General features: G+C 48.2%; 1 long non-coding RNA gene across 2 annotated transcripts; it reads right to left on the bottom strand.

The window, feature by feature from the left end:
* Positions 1-4,723: 4,723 nt before the first annotated feature.
* Positions 4,724-10,482, bottom strand: LOC116570692. Of its 2 annotated transcripts, none has more exons than XR_004277526.1 (5): positions 10,184-10,482; positions 8,491-9,551; positions 5,533-6,025; positions 5,162-5,362; positions 4,724-4,883 (listed from the first exon to the last, which is right to left on the bottom strand). It is a non-coding gene; the product is annotated as an uncharacterized LOC116570692 (long non-coding RNA). The 2 variants fall into 2 exon arrangements; XR_004277527.1 differs by having other exon boundaries at positions 5,198-5,362.
* Between the last annotated feature and the right edge of the window lie 3,993 nt (positions 10,483-14,475).

Here is a 14,475-nt window from a genome sequence, read left to right as displayed (position 1 = left end):
GTTAGGTGAGCCCCAAGACATTGCAACCTCCCAGGACTGGGCGTGAGTGAGAAGGCTGCATGGAGCAACCTGCTGAACTCGCTGTGGTCGCATCTGCCCAGAGCAGGGACATGCACTGCCTCGCCCCACCCTGAGAAGCTGCAGGATGTGTGCTTGACCTTGACCCTACCTGCTCCTCTGCCAGGTGGAGTGTAACAGTAGAACTTGGGCCATCCCGACCCAGTTGCCGCAGTCATCAGAGGTAGGAGCAGGGGCTGGGAGACCGGGCAGAGCGTGGAGGCCCAGAGTTTGGTGGGCGGATGAGAACTCATCTCAGAGGGGCACTAGGGAGTGGGGACCACCTATGAGCTGTCTTCAAGCCCTCGATGCAGGCTGCCTTTAGACTTATTTCACTTACAAAACACAAATTCAAAGATAAAAGTATTATGGATTTCAAGATGATGACCACAGGGCATTAAACCCCAAACACTTCTGAACACAGGAGCCTATGAGATCGCGCTTATCACGCACCCTGGCCTTAGAGGTGTGGGGTTGTACCTTGTTTCAAGTGAATGTCTATCCATGGAGAAGATAGACACCATTTTAAGACATGCTGTTATACAGTCTTATTGAATGAATGAATTAATCTAATGGGATGGGAAAAGACACTGGGCAGCGACAAGGGTTACTGGTCCCTGTTCATCCTGTGTTCCATTCAGCAGCTCCTGTCCTAAGTGTGTGCCATGGCGACTTTGGACTTCATCCTACAGACCAGCAATGAGGAGCCGCTTCTGCATGTTTTAAAGGGAGGAGTGGCAGCATGGAGGAGGAGGGAACTCAGGGAAGAAGACACTCTGGGCAGGCAAGTCACCTGGACTCTAGATTGACTTAAAGTAACTTTATAGCGCAGAGGCTAAAGGTGTGGGCTCTTCAGTCAGAGACACCTGGATCGTCACATCCTGGATCGACTTGGGCCACTCACATGCTTTCGCTAGCTGCACTTTCCTCATCTGTTGGAGCACTCGTGAGAGGGTTCTTTGTGAGGGCCGAAAGAAATGATTGCATACGATGCACATAACATAGCGCCTGGGTCGTTACAGGTAGCTGGTATTATATTATCGTAGGAAATGGAGTCTTAATAGTTTCTCTTAAGCCCTTACACGTTATCTACAACTGCTGTGCTTTCAGTTTCAAGAAGGAAACGCCCACATGCCTGACCACCCCCATCTGCAGGACTGTCTCCCTTCTTCAGTACATAATTGGGGGCACAGGGGGCGGCTGTTCATTCCCCCACTCCACAATCCTGTCTTCACCTTTGGGCACAGTCTCAAGATGTAGCTCTCCAGTGTTGAGCAGCATTCTCTCTCCTGTCCAGGAGGAGCTCTTGGTTGGGTCTCTCATTCATAAAAGGAATTTAGAAAAGTCCACTTTCATCCAGAGCCTCGTTTTAAACATCTTGTCTTGCTCAAGACATCACCTTATTCCTGTACGCATCCCTTCATTTATTCATCCTCTCTTGCCCCAGCGCATAAGGGTGATCTAAAGGATGATGATTCAAGGAGAAACAAAAATACATTACTTTGGCATTTCAAATAGATTGTCTCCATTAAAAGCATAGTGCATCATTGTTATAATAGTGTAATAAGTAAAATAATTTGTGGAAATCCCATTTATCTATAACTTACCAGGATAGGAGTTATTTGGGGGACACAAGTTATTTGGGGGACACAACAAAAGCAGTTATATCCCAGAAGCACCAGAGGTTGCTGACACCGTTTTCCAGGTATTAAGAAATACCTAGAAATCAGAGTGAAAGTATATTTTCATCAAAAAAAAAAAAAAGAGAGACTCTAGGGCCATGTTTTGTCAAAATGGAGGCACCATGAGCTTTAGAATCAGGCATGCTCGGTTTGCTTGTGTGGGGGTCTGACTGCTGCCCACCACTATTTCCAGTTTTCTTCTGATTCCAGGCACAGGAGATGATCACATTTCCTGGGCCCCTCGAAGTTAGGCATGGCCTTGTGACTTGCTATGGCCTGTGTGAGAAGGGATGTGTGTCCCCTGCCTATGGAAGAGATGGCATGAGACTCTCCATACCTGCCCCTTCTCCCGCCTCAGTGGTTGTGGGATTCCTGTTAACGTGACATCACACAGTAAAGCTGCCTTCAGCCTGGGTCTCTGAACATCTCAGAACTTCCCTGTCAACCCATGTCATACATGTCGTTTGAGGAAAAACAGACCTTTGTTGTTTTCAGCCATTGTGCTTTGGGAGTATTTCTTGCTGAGGGATTCTTAAGCCTCTCCTATCTAATGCAGCCTCATTTCAGGCTCTGAGGATACAGAAATAAGCAAGGTAGACAAAGTTTCCCTTTCACATGGTAGTGAGAGGGACAAATAGAGTAGACCTATAAGCAAAGAGACATAAAATTTTGGAATGTGATGGGTGCCCTGAAGGTATAACAGTGGCAGAGGAGGTACGGAGGGTCCTGGAGGTTGCCGCGGGGGCAGCAGTGCTCAGAAGAACCTCAACAAAGTGCTGGGCCCTGAGCTAGGGCAGAGAGAGCCACCTCGAGATTTCGAGGAAAGAACTCAGGCAGAGACTTAGCAGCAATCCGAGTCTTCGCAGCTGAGGATGGTATGAGTGGATGTATCCCATCTCCTGGTTGCTTTCGAGAAGCTGACTGTATGTGGGCAAGAATGAAAACAGGAAAATCCTGGTGCAGTGAGACAATGAGAGACAGGGTGTTGAGGTAGGCGGAAGACGGACAGGGACGAGATTCAGAATCTCTTTTGGAGATGACCGTAACACAACTCACTGATAGATTGATGGGTGGTGGTTGGAGAGGAAAAGAAGAATCAAGACCAACTCCCAGGGTTTTGGTCTGAGCAGCTGGTTGCTATTAACTAAGACCAAGAAGAGGCAGGGAGCAAGTCTGGGAGGGAAAATCAAGAAGTTCTGTTATGAGTTTGTGGGGTAGAGATGGCCACTTGATGTTGAAGCAGAGTGAGCAAGAGGTGGCTAACTGTGCATGGACCCAGGAGGACAGAGTCTGGAGTCGGGGTTGGAGAGTCATGGAGCATACAGGTGGAAATTAAAGCCCCGACCGAGATGTGGTCCCTTGGAAGGTGGTGTGGACAGGAGAAGAAAACCAAGGACAGGGAACTCTAATATGTAAAACCTGGAGAAGAAAGGGTCATCAGGAGACACTGAGCAGTTGGCCCCATAAGGTCAGAGCGGTAGAGTGGCATGGGACAAGAGAAGAATTTGCTTCAAGGAGGACGGAGGAACAATTTGTGTCAAATGTGGCCACCAGGTCAAATAGGATGGGAGCGGAGATTTGGTCACTGGAAAGGGGAACATGGACATTGATTAAGACCACTGCAGTAGTGAAGAGCGAAGGGAGCAGGCACGAAGTGGAGAAAGCTGGTCAAGGTGGCTCTCCCCTGGAGTTCGGGTGTGCAGAACAGCAGGACAAGGGGGTGAGAGCTGGGTCCCTGCATCCAGACCTGCCTTGACAACGTGCATGACCTCACATCCTCCCTCTCTGAGTGGGCTGGAGCCCCATCTTGCTCTTATATGGGCTGAAGTCCTCTCCTGAATCTTCGCCCCTCATCTGGGAACATACAACTGTCTGCCAGACTGACCTGAGGACACCTTGCTGCCTCCTAGAATTTTCACTTAAAGTAAGACTTAACTACATGCCCTGGAAAGACAAAGGAGGAAGAGACCAAAAGAGAAAAGAAAAACCGTTTAATCCTTTCACAAAATCAGAAAAGTCCTGTGTGCTTCATAGCGGTCAACGACAATGCTGTGATATCTGCAAAAGGCCTGGCCTTCAAGATGAGTGGTGATGGTGAGGACATCAAACGCCTCACGTGAACCGCAATGAAAACCAAGGTCACAGATGGTCACAATGCTGGGAATCAGTAAAATTTATTTTTGAATTGTCAACACAGTCACAGGGTTCAAAACTCAGAATGTAAAGAGGATGTACAGTGAGGTCTGCGTCCAACCCCTGTCCAGGCTTCCCATCCACGTCTCCCCCTTCTTCCACACACTCGTGCAAACACACCGGCATCCTTTCCTCTCTCCATCTTTTGGCTGAAATGCTGTTGCACCCTACGTACTCTCCTGCATCTACAAAGCTAGAAGTTGGGCAACACGGAAAGAAGTGGATTTTTGCAGCTTCACCTAACAGCTACTGAATTCATGCTAAATATTTTTAGGGAATTTTTTTTTATTAGGTAGTAGGCATGGTAAATGGAATCTAAATTGAGTTCTCATATGTCTGGGAGCATCTGTTGAATGGGGTGAACCTGTGAGGAGGGGGAAGGCTCCCAGGAGAACAAAAATAGGAAATGTGACATTTGTGCCTAAGCATCCTTATACAAGTTCCCAGGGACTGTCACAGAACCTAGTCATCACTGATGTGTCTGCATCTCTTCCCCATCCCTCCCAGCCCTTTTGGGAAGGCTCTGCCCTCCTCCCAGCACACCCCCAGGGGTCCTTGGCTGGCTCTTTCAGAAGTCCGTCAGATGCCAAGATCACCACCTGGCCCCTGTCAGAATTGGCCTTGAATTGCCCAGGCCTCCCTCCTGGCTGACCATCCTTGCGTGGCTTCCGTCAGGATTTACCGAGGAACCAGATCCCCTGCTCCTGGTTTGATGTCCCATCGCCAGCTGCGTGTCTGAGCCCCTCTTCTACAGGGGGCATGTGCCTCTTGAATGTGAACCAATTCTAATACTTCGGGGGGGGAAAAGAGGACCCGCTTTTTAAAATTATCATCTGATATGCGAAGTGAAGTGAAGCTCATTTTCAAATGATCCCCAGCTGTCATAATAGCGTCGTGCCTGGATGGCTGTCTTCACAGAAGCAAGGAGGGCACCTCGATGTCATATCCGACCTGATAACAGGAATTGTAGTAGGAAATCAACTTGAGATACTTAGAAAAGCTCCTTAGGATCATGTCAATTAACATTTGTACATTGCTTTCCTGTTTATAAAGCCCTTTTTTATGTGCGCTGTCATAGTATGTTAGGAGTGATGGTAGCTTTAAGGAGGGAACAGGACCCGAACAGTTTTCTTGCCTCAGCTTGGAAACAGGAAGGAAACAGACAGGTTCTCACAAAAGGGAAGAGCAAAGGCAGACCACGATGCTAAGCATGATTGAATAAGCATTACCTGTGCCGAACCCAGGGAAGCGGCTGGAAATGTCACCTGCTCAAGAGAGACGCTCCGTGGAGGATGGTCCAGCCGAACTGCAGTCCTTGAACACGTCCTTGAACATGTACCAACATGTTCAAGACTGAGGGCTGCTGAGCAGCTGTGTGGCCAGAAGAGGTTGTTCCTTCTTTCATTGGAAATCCATAGCTTTGGATCAAACTATCACGACCACAGAGAAACCGGAAGAAAAGACATAGTGGGCTGAGGCCTCCCTGCCTAGTCTCTCTTATGACCCCATTCTTGGAGACAGATGCCTGATGCCCACCCCCCCCATTTTGCTGCTTCTTCTCCCCTTTCCTGGAAAAGCACTAATCAGTTCCCTGCCCAACCTGCTCCCTCATCCAGTGGTTCGGGAATAATTATCTTCCTCGCTGTTGATGACTCAGTAACGGCTTCATTGATGAGAACTGCATTTCCTGGAGAGTTGGTTAGGCGTGGTTCTCTTTTGTCTCCGAGGCTGAAATACACAGTGTGCCTGTGCAAACTGGGGAAGAATTCTGCTTGATTAATGTCATGGCCATGAATGCCAGGCAAAATCATGATTCAGCACATCTGGTGACTTTGATTTGCCAATTCTGAATAAATATTTTCTTGCTGAGACTTTCCACAAAGAGTCCTACGGAACTGGCTCGAAGACAGCTTTGTGTCTCTGCTCTCCAGCCACACTGCCGCTGCCTATCAGATTCCCTTGCATACAGCAGGCGCTCGATAGATGTTTACTGAATGGAAGTTTTCTTAGTTGCAATGTGATGAGGCTCCACTGTTGAACGGACGCAGTAGGCTTGGCTTTCACATGAACTCCTCGCGTAGGAAACCATTGTCCTGGGGAGCAGACAAGAGCGGAATTGTTGAGAGGTCTGATCTCTCCACTCCTCGGGGATAAACGTAAGGACGTGTGTGAGTGTTGATGGCATGGCTGGAATGTGACCAGCCTAGTTGTGTGCATGTACTCACAGGCATTAGGACTTTATTCCAGGTCTGTAGGAAGTTCCCAGCACGTGACTCTTTTCACCAGAAGCTAGAACGAGGACTTCTTTCTCCTCTGACAGTTCTGTCCTCCAGGCTCCCCTTGCTCTGGTAAGTTCATCCATCTTAATACAGTCATACCCAAATGCTCCAGGTAAAAATTGACCTTAACTCTTGGAGAAAACCAGACAGGCCATGCTGGGCAGGATGCAAGGTGGAGGTTAGCTCTCCAAAATGAGGACCAGGGATGGACCAGAGAATGGAGCAAGAGCAAGACTGTCAGTGAGATCAACACTGGCCTAGCAACACTGGTACACATTTGAGGAGCTTTTTTTTTCTGGAAAGTTCGAATAGTGCGTAGTCTATAATCACCCTAAACCCTAACCTGGCTTAGAGATGAGGAGAGGAGCAAGGATGGGAGACAAGAGGCAGGAAAGGAGAATGAATGCAGGAAGTTAAGTTAGAGGGAGAGCAGAGAAGGGATCTAAACATGGAATCAAGGGCGCCTGGGTGGCTCAGTGGTTAAGCCGCTGCCTTCGGCTCAGGTCATGATCTCAGGCTCCTGGGATCGAGTCCCGCATCGGGCTCTCTGCTCAGCAGGGAGCCTGCTTCCTCCTCTCTCTCTCTCTGCCTGCCTCTCTGCCTACTTGTGATTTCTCTGTCAAATAAATAAATAAAATCTTTAAAAATAAATAAATAAAAAAATAAAAATGGAATCAATCGAAATAGTCAAGATTTATCAATAGCTCTTTTCCTAGGTGGAGATGGATCTATTTACCTTTCTATCTCTGTCTCTCTGCCCATCCATGCATCTAGGCATCCTGCCTTTTTTCCCAAAGGATTTACGTTAGTTTCCAAGGCTACATTGTAGATGATGATATAATATAAACCATGAGAGACTGTGGACTCTGAGAAACAAACTGAGGGTTTGGGAGGGGTGGGGGTGGGGATTGGGTGAGCCTGGTGGTGGGTACTAAGGAGGGCACACATTGCATGGAGCACTGGGTGTGGTGCATAAACAATGAATTTTTGAACACTGAAAAAAAATTAAATTAAAAAAAAAAACCTAATTGGGCAGAATAACAAAGAAATACTAGGATGGGTACAAAATGGAACTAGGAGGTGCTCTGGCCACACACGCTTCTGGACTGGATCATGGCCTGTGGCAGAGGGAGACAGTGGGACCCAGAACCATAGAGAGCATCTTACTAAACACAGGGCTCTGGCCTGTGAGATAGGTCTTCCTCTTCGGACCCGCCTCTCTGGCTGTGTATGGCCCAGACAAGAACACCCAGCTGGGCTCTGTGGGTGGCAGGGAGAGGGCAGAGCTAAGTATCTGGGATTCTGAGGGTTTCAGCTGTTAAGAACCAAATGCAAATATTGCTTCACCTGCATAAGACATATGGACAGAAAGAACCTGTCCAACTATAGAAAATACACTGTCAGAAGTTATAAAACAGCATTAATTTTTTTTTTCCAGATCTCAAAAACTAGCAAATCTGAAAATCTTTTTTTGAGTTAAGGCAAAAATAAATAAATAAATAAATAAATAAATAACAATCCAAAGAAACAAACAACAACAACAAAAAAAACCCTGGAATTTCAAATCACAGTGACAGGGCCTATGAGATTCTTTTCTTGTCTGACATCTCCCTCTACTGACAGGACACTCTCTCTTTTCCCAGGCAACCCAGCAGAGTCGTCTTTAGAAAGCGAGATGCCCATGAAATAGTTCTGTGTCCTTGCTCACAGATGCGAGGGGGCAAGGGAGAAGATCATAGGTTCTTCTTGGGACTTGGGGAACCGGGCCATCGGAGTGCAGTCCGCAACGGGACATGATGTCCGCAGCTCGGAAGAGGGGCCCCAGACAATGCGCGGAGTGGCAGAGTGGCTGTGCGGAGGGGCTGACGGAGGAGAGAAGGGGTGCCCTCCTCTGAGAGTCTCTCAGACATCAAGGTCAGGGAGATGGGTCGTTCCTCTGAATGAATACTTTCCACACAGAGCCACCCGTCTGCGGCCTCTATGATCCCAATGTTGGGAAACTCATTCCTTCGTGGTTGAGAATTTTTTTTTTTTTTTTCCGTTGTTCATTGTGAGGAAGTTACCACTTCAGGTGAGCTGGGATCTGCTCCCCCCACGTACCCCTCATTTTTATCATTCTGCTGTTCTGTGTGATATGGACACTCACCCCATGCTTACCCGAAGAGGCTTCCCCGTGAGCATCCCATGAGACAAAGCTGGCCACATGGGTCATTCACCCAATTCAGAGTCTACGCCTCCTCTCCCCTCGTTCTCCCTGGAGAGCAGAGGCTGTGTCTTACCCCGCTTCTGCCTCGGCCTCCAGCCTGTCGCAGGTTCAGGAAGGCACGGTCTCTTCAGCCATCACATCAACTGAGTGAGCTGGACAGCACTTCCCGCCCGCTCACAGATGAGGGACCTGAGGCTCAAGGAGACACGTAACTTGCACGAAGCCCCATGGCACGTGTTTGGAAGAGCCCCACTTGGGGTCCACGTCTCCTGGCTCTCAGAGCTGGGGCGCTTAACCCAACGTGATTCTCCGTGTTTTGTCTGCAGACAACACCAGCCATAGGGAGAACAAGAAAAACCCTACATCAGTGTCCACTGCGAGGAAACAAAGTGTGATAATACCTACCTGAAAATTGCTCATCCGGGGGCATGGGGCTTGTAGACGAAATAAGTAACGGTCTCCGGAGCCAAGATGCTTCCCGGCTGACCCTACTGACACTTCCTGATCTCCGCGCCGGCGTCCGGCCAACCTTTCTCTTTCCAGCTTTATTCCAGCAGCTGAGCCACTCCCACCGCACCTGCTACCTGAGCCCACCGGCAGCACCGCCTCCCGCCAGCCCTCCCGGGAAGGCCCCAGCCTCACAGGGACTCCTGCTGTCCTACAGGTGTTTCCAGCTCCCCGAGTTCTGTTCTGTTCTGGCTTCCCCCAGAGAGCCGCAGGCTCCTGCTGGCCGTATTTGGGGTGTAACTGGATTCCCACTAACCACTCCTTAACCTTAGATGATCACTTAACTCCTTGGAGCCTTGTGTCTCTTACTGTTAAAAAGGGAGTAAGACCCGATGGTCCGGTGTGATTGAGAAGTGAGTCAGGTGTCCAGTACGGCGCCTGCCCCACACCGGAGCCGCTCGAGTTGCCACCCTCAGCCTGGTGGGAAATGGAAAAATCTGCCATCATTGTTGCCACTGGAGGGGGTTGAACGATGAGGGAAAGACTGGGAGCAAATGGAGAGCAAAGTCGGGGTGAGAACATGCAAAATGCAGTTTCACGGAAGCCACAGAAAGAGTGTTCTCGGTTCCTATTCCCTAGTGGCCGTTCATGAGTCCCTGTCTCTGCTGTGACTTCCACGTCTTGTTCCTGTAGAAAAGTGGAGATAGAGACGGATGCTGGAGAAACCGAGCAAGGGCTTAAGGAAAAAGGCAATTATTGATATCTGGAAGGGTCGGCAGGAGGAGGAGACGAGCAGCAATCCAAGGGCAGTGGGTTTTGTCAAGTACACGGTGGAGAAGAGCTCCCTGAACCCGCGGCAGAGGGAGCACCTGAGTGAGGGAACGAGCGAGTGATGCTGGGGTTTCACTAACTGATTTTGATAATGTTAATATCATTCCGTGTGTCACCCTCATGCCTTTTTGCTAATGGTGGGAGGAAACTTGGGAAGATCATGCAATACTTTTAGCCACTCCGCCCCCCCCCCAACTTTAAACATGAACATTAGGTAAAAATCCTTCCACCTGCGACCATCTGAGGCTCTCTAAACCGCCAAGCTTTTTCCAAGTGCCCTCCAACTGCATGGGATCTGAGATAAGGCGTCAGTCAGAAGCGACTCGGGAATATGAGTTTTGGGTTGGAAGCTGGTCATCAAGGACTTGGAGATGGGTAAATGTGAGTTAAACATTTGAACCCATCCAGGGGCGGCTCCTGAGATCCTTATGCTCACATTGACTGAGACGGGATGAAAACCTACTTATCTGTTCCTCTCAGCTCCTTACCTAGAGCCAGGGCCCCAGTGCTTGAATGCTAGTGGCTGGCAGAATTAGCCGAAGCTGCCTAGGGCTGGGCGGTGAGTACCCAACTGGCCGCCAACCACCGATCAGGACTTCTTCCACTTTAATGTGCATGAGAATCCCCGCCTTGGGTCTTGCTGGAAATGATGATTCTGCCTCCATTAATGGGGTGGTGGGCGGATGGGGTTGCTGAGAGTCCATATTTTACCAGCTCCCAGGTGATGCTGATTCTTAAACTGCTGGGCACCAGCGCAAAGGACCCTACTTTTGAGAAGCAAGCTACAGCGTGTCTGACACCGGTTTGCACACACCCACCTTTGTGACATATGATGAGGACTTAACGCATTCTTGGTGTCTGTTCAGTTCTGGGCCTGGCTTCCTTCCCCGTCCCAACCACCACCACCAGTCCCCGCTAGAAAAATGCAATAAACAGAAATTGAGTTGCTTAGAATTCTGAGTTCACAGCTTAGAGGTATTTCTTCCCTGTTTGCTTTGGGAGGAAAATGTTTTTTCTTCTTTTTTGGATCCCAGAGTTCTTGATATTTTTTTCCTCCTCCCTTCCTGGTTTGGCACACACCTGCCTTTGTGGATTTGGTATTTCCTCTGTGGATAAACTTCCTGGCTTTGGAAAAAGCCTCCTTCTTTTATGAGGCACTTTTAACCTGCAGGATTTCCATTTAGCTTAATTGGCATATTTATGTATTGAGATGGGTACCTAGAGGGCTTGGGCCACAGCACTTTTGTATAAATCGAAAAAAATGAAATGAGCTGTTCTCACAGTTGTGTGCCCCTCAGTCATGGAGTGCGGTAAAAGGCTCATCATTTACAGGCTGCGAGCATTCGGGGAGATCAATAGGCATAATGCAGCCCGGAGTCATTTAGAAAAGCAAAACTCGGGATTTTCAAAGCCCAATTATTTCAGGAGCTTGGCCATTACTAATTCCCTGTTAAATCCTTCCTGGGCCTCCATTCCCTTGCCATGTTAAGGAATGGCCTTCGAAACTCCTGATGGATTATTCCCCCGAGAGGACGGCGGAGAACCTTCTCCTGATGGCCGGACCGTTCGTCACCTCGGAGGAGCTGACTGTTCCCGGCCAGCCCCTTCCGATAGCAAGCCCCGGCCGCAGACTGGGACTTTTCCGGTCCCTTCTGAAGCCTAGCACGCTTTGAAGGCAACTGAGGGGATTGATTCTTATTGGGTTCATATACCTATGGCTAATGGTTTATAGATTTTTATATAGTTTGGCCCCGCTAGGCATGGCGGTTAAGTCTCTATTAATGTTGACAGAGAGGAGAGGTCAAAGGAACTGGGTCACGTGCGTGGCTTTCCTTCAAGGCTGAGGGAGAAAGGACTCCTTAACAGAGAAGGCTAGCCATCTGAGAAGTTGAGAAAGAGGAACCATTTGGGAGGCACTGGGGGAATCCGGCCCCTGAGTGCAAGAACGCGTGCTGCCCCCGAGGGCCGGTGAGGGCAGCAGCGCAGGTGCCCGGCTTATGCGCCTTCACGGAAACAGATAGTGAACCAGCTGCTCTGGGAGTTCCCAGCATCTGGCAAGATGTCTACGGGGAGTTGGGTGGCGGTCCCAGACTCTGAGAATGTGACAAGGGTTCTTTGCTGATGTAATTAAGGCTCTCCAGCTGAGACCTTCCTGGATTATCTGAGCGGACCTTAAATGCAAGGACAAGTCTCCTTATAAGAGGTGAAGACACAGACGGGGAGAGGCGAGGGCAAGTTGAAGGCGGAGGTTCCGGGATGCGCTGCAGCCAGTGAGCCTCGAGGACTCTAGGTGAGAGGTGCCAAACCGAGCCTCCCTCAGAGCCTCCGGAAGGAGCCAGTCCTGTCGAGAGCTTATTTTTGGACTTCTGGCCTCTAGAGCTGTAAGAGAATACATTTCTATTTTTTAAAGCCACCAAGCCTGTGGTGATTCGTTTTCAGCAGCCCGAAGAGACTGACTCTGTCCTCCACAAGGAACCATGGAGAAACTCAAGAACCAAGAGGAAACATGGGTTCTAGAAAGCAGTGGCCACTAAATGTGAGGAAGGAGACCGAAGGTTGTCTTGGGTCGGGGTGGGACAGGTGGGCAGCGGCAGTAACAGCCATGAGGGAGGTAAGAGGGTGAAATCCGGCACTCCCTCTCCTCCAGGTCACTGGAGAAAGTGCTGACTGACCCTTCCCAGTTCCTCTGCCCAGTAGGGAGACAGACACCAGAGCCTTGCAGGGGTGGGTGGGGAATGAGAGGGGGCTCAGTATTGAGCAATCTCAGTGTGCCCACTCTGTTTCTCCTCCTCAGTCCCAGAGCTGTTGCTTACTGGGATGGGGGGCTCCCTGCCCCCTGCTGCTTCCCCCAAGTTTTTAAAGATGCCTTCCTGACCAGAGGGGTCACCTCATTTGACAGCAAATGGAAAATACCGACCATGGTTCTGGGGTGCCCACGGCTCCCCTATTGGGCTCAGCTTCCTCCTCTCCTCAAACTCGTGGGAACTCCCATGCCCTGTAGATTCCATCCAAAGCAGGAGTGCTGGAACAGGAACTTAAAGGGAATGTGAAAAGTTCCTATCATAGCAGAAGATAGATACATGAGACAATAAGAAATAAAAACAAACAACAACAAAAACAAACAAACAAAAAACGGGTGAAAACTGGTGTTTTGAAGACAGAATATAACAGATGGAATAAATAATAGAGCTGAAGAACAGAGCAGCGGGTTCGATCGGGCTGTAGCAATAACAAAGACCAACAGTGGGTTGATAACCTCACTGTTCGAAGAACCTGTGGAAATCGACAACAAAACCCCTTTACACTCTAGTTTTTAAACATGTGAAAGAGAGGAGCAAAAATTCCTAACAGAAATAGAAAAAAAAGGCCCAACCTTCACACAGGAATCAAGATCTTTTTGGCTTACTTACGATCTGAGATCTAGACAGAGATGCGAGCAAAGACTTGTGACACCTTTGGACTTCTGACCTCTGCTCTGTTAGGGGAAACTTCCTTCTCTGTTTTCTTCTGGCCCTCAAAGGCAAAGCCCCTCCGTCCTCCCATTCTGGGACTTCTTGTAACCTGTTCACTTTGCTCAGGCTTTGCTAAACTACCTGATGAAGGTTGCCTTCTGCCAGCCATATTGCATGATGAAGCAAGCTTGAAGGGACCAGCCATAGCCCAGGGTGGTGAGGCTGAGGAAGGAAGATGCCTGCATTCCTGGTGGCAGTGACTTACCTTACCAACCTTGTCCTGCCTACCTCTAGGTCTTTTTTTTTTTTAATTGCAGTAAAGTTATATATCAATATATCAATCTCAACAATTCTATCAATATGTCATCTCAACAATTCTATACATGAGTCGGTATTCATCGTGATTAGTGATCTTTTCATCCCCTTCACCTAGTCTACCCATCCCCCTGCCACTTCCCTTCTGGGAACCACTAGTTTGTTCTTTGTATTTAAGAGTCTATTTTTCTGTTTGTGTCTTTTTTTCTTTGTGTGTTGGTTTTGTTTCTTAAATTCCACATATGAGTGAAATCATACAGGATTTGCTCTTCTCTGACTGACTGATCTGTTAGCATTGTACTCTGTGTACCCATTCATGTTATGCAGATGGCAAGATTTCAATCTTTTATATGGTTGAATACTATTTCTCTGTGTGTGTGTGTGTGTGTGTGTACACCACATCTTCTTTATCTATTCATCTATCGGTAGACACTTGGGCTGCTTCCATAATTGGGCTATTGTAAATAATGGTGCAGTAAACATAGGGATGCATATGTCTTTTCAAATTAGTGCTTTTGTGTTCTTCGGGTAAATACCTAGTAGTGGAGTTACTGGATCATGAGGTGATTCTATTTGTCATTTTTCGAGGAACCTCCATGCTATTTTCCATGGCGGCTGCACAAGTTTGCCTTCCCACCAACAGTGCATGAGGGTTCCTTTTTCTCCACATCCTCGCCCACACTTCTTGTTTCTTGTGTTTTTGATTTTAGCCTTTCTGACAGATGTAAAGTGAGGTGGTTTCTCATGATTTTGATTTTCATTTTCCTGATCGTGAGTGATATTGAGCATCTTTTCTTGTGTCTGTTGGCCATCTGGTTTGCTTCTTGGAGAAATGTCTGTTCATGTCTTTTGCCCATTTTTAAATTGTATTCTTCATTTTTTGTTGAGCTGTCCTTTGTTGAATTGTATCAGTTCTTTACATATTTTGGATATAACCCTTTATTAGATATGTCATTTGCAAATATCTTCTCCCATTCAGTACGTTGTCTTTTAATTTTGTTGATTTTTTTCCT

This window comes from Mustela erminea, chromosome 12 (genome assembly GCF_009829155.1).
Source record: "Mustela erminea isolate mMusErm1 chromosome 12, mMusErm1.Pri, whole genome shotgun sequence".
NCBI lineage: Eukaryota > Metazoa > Chordata > Mammalia > Carnivora > Mustelidae > Mustela > Mustela erminea.
This window is presented reverse-complemented; position numbering and strand designations above follow the sequence as displayed.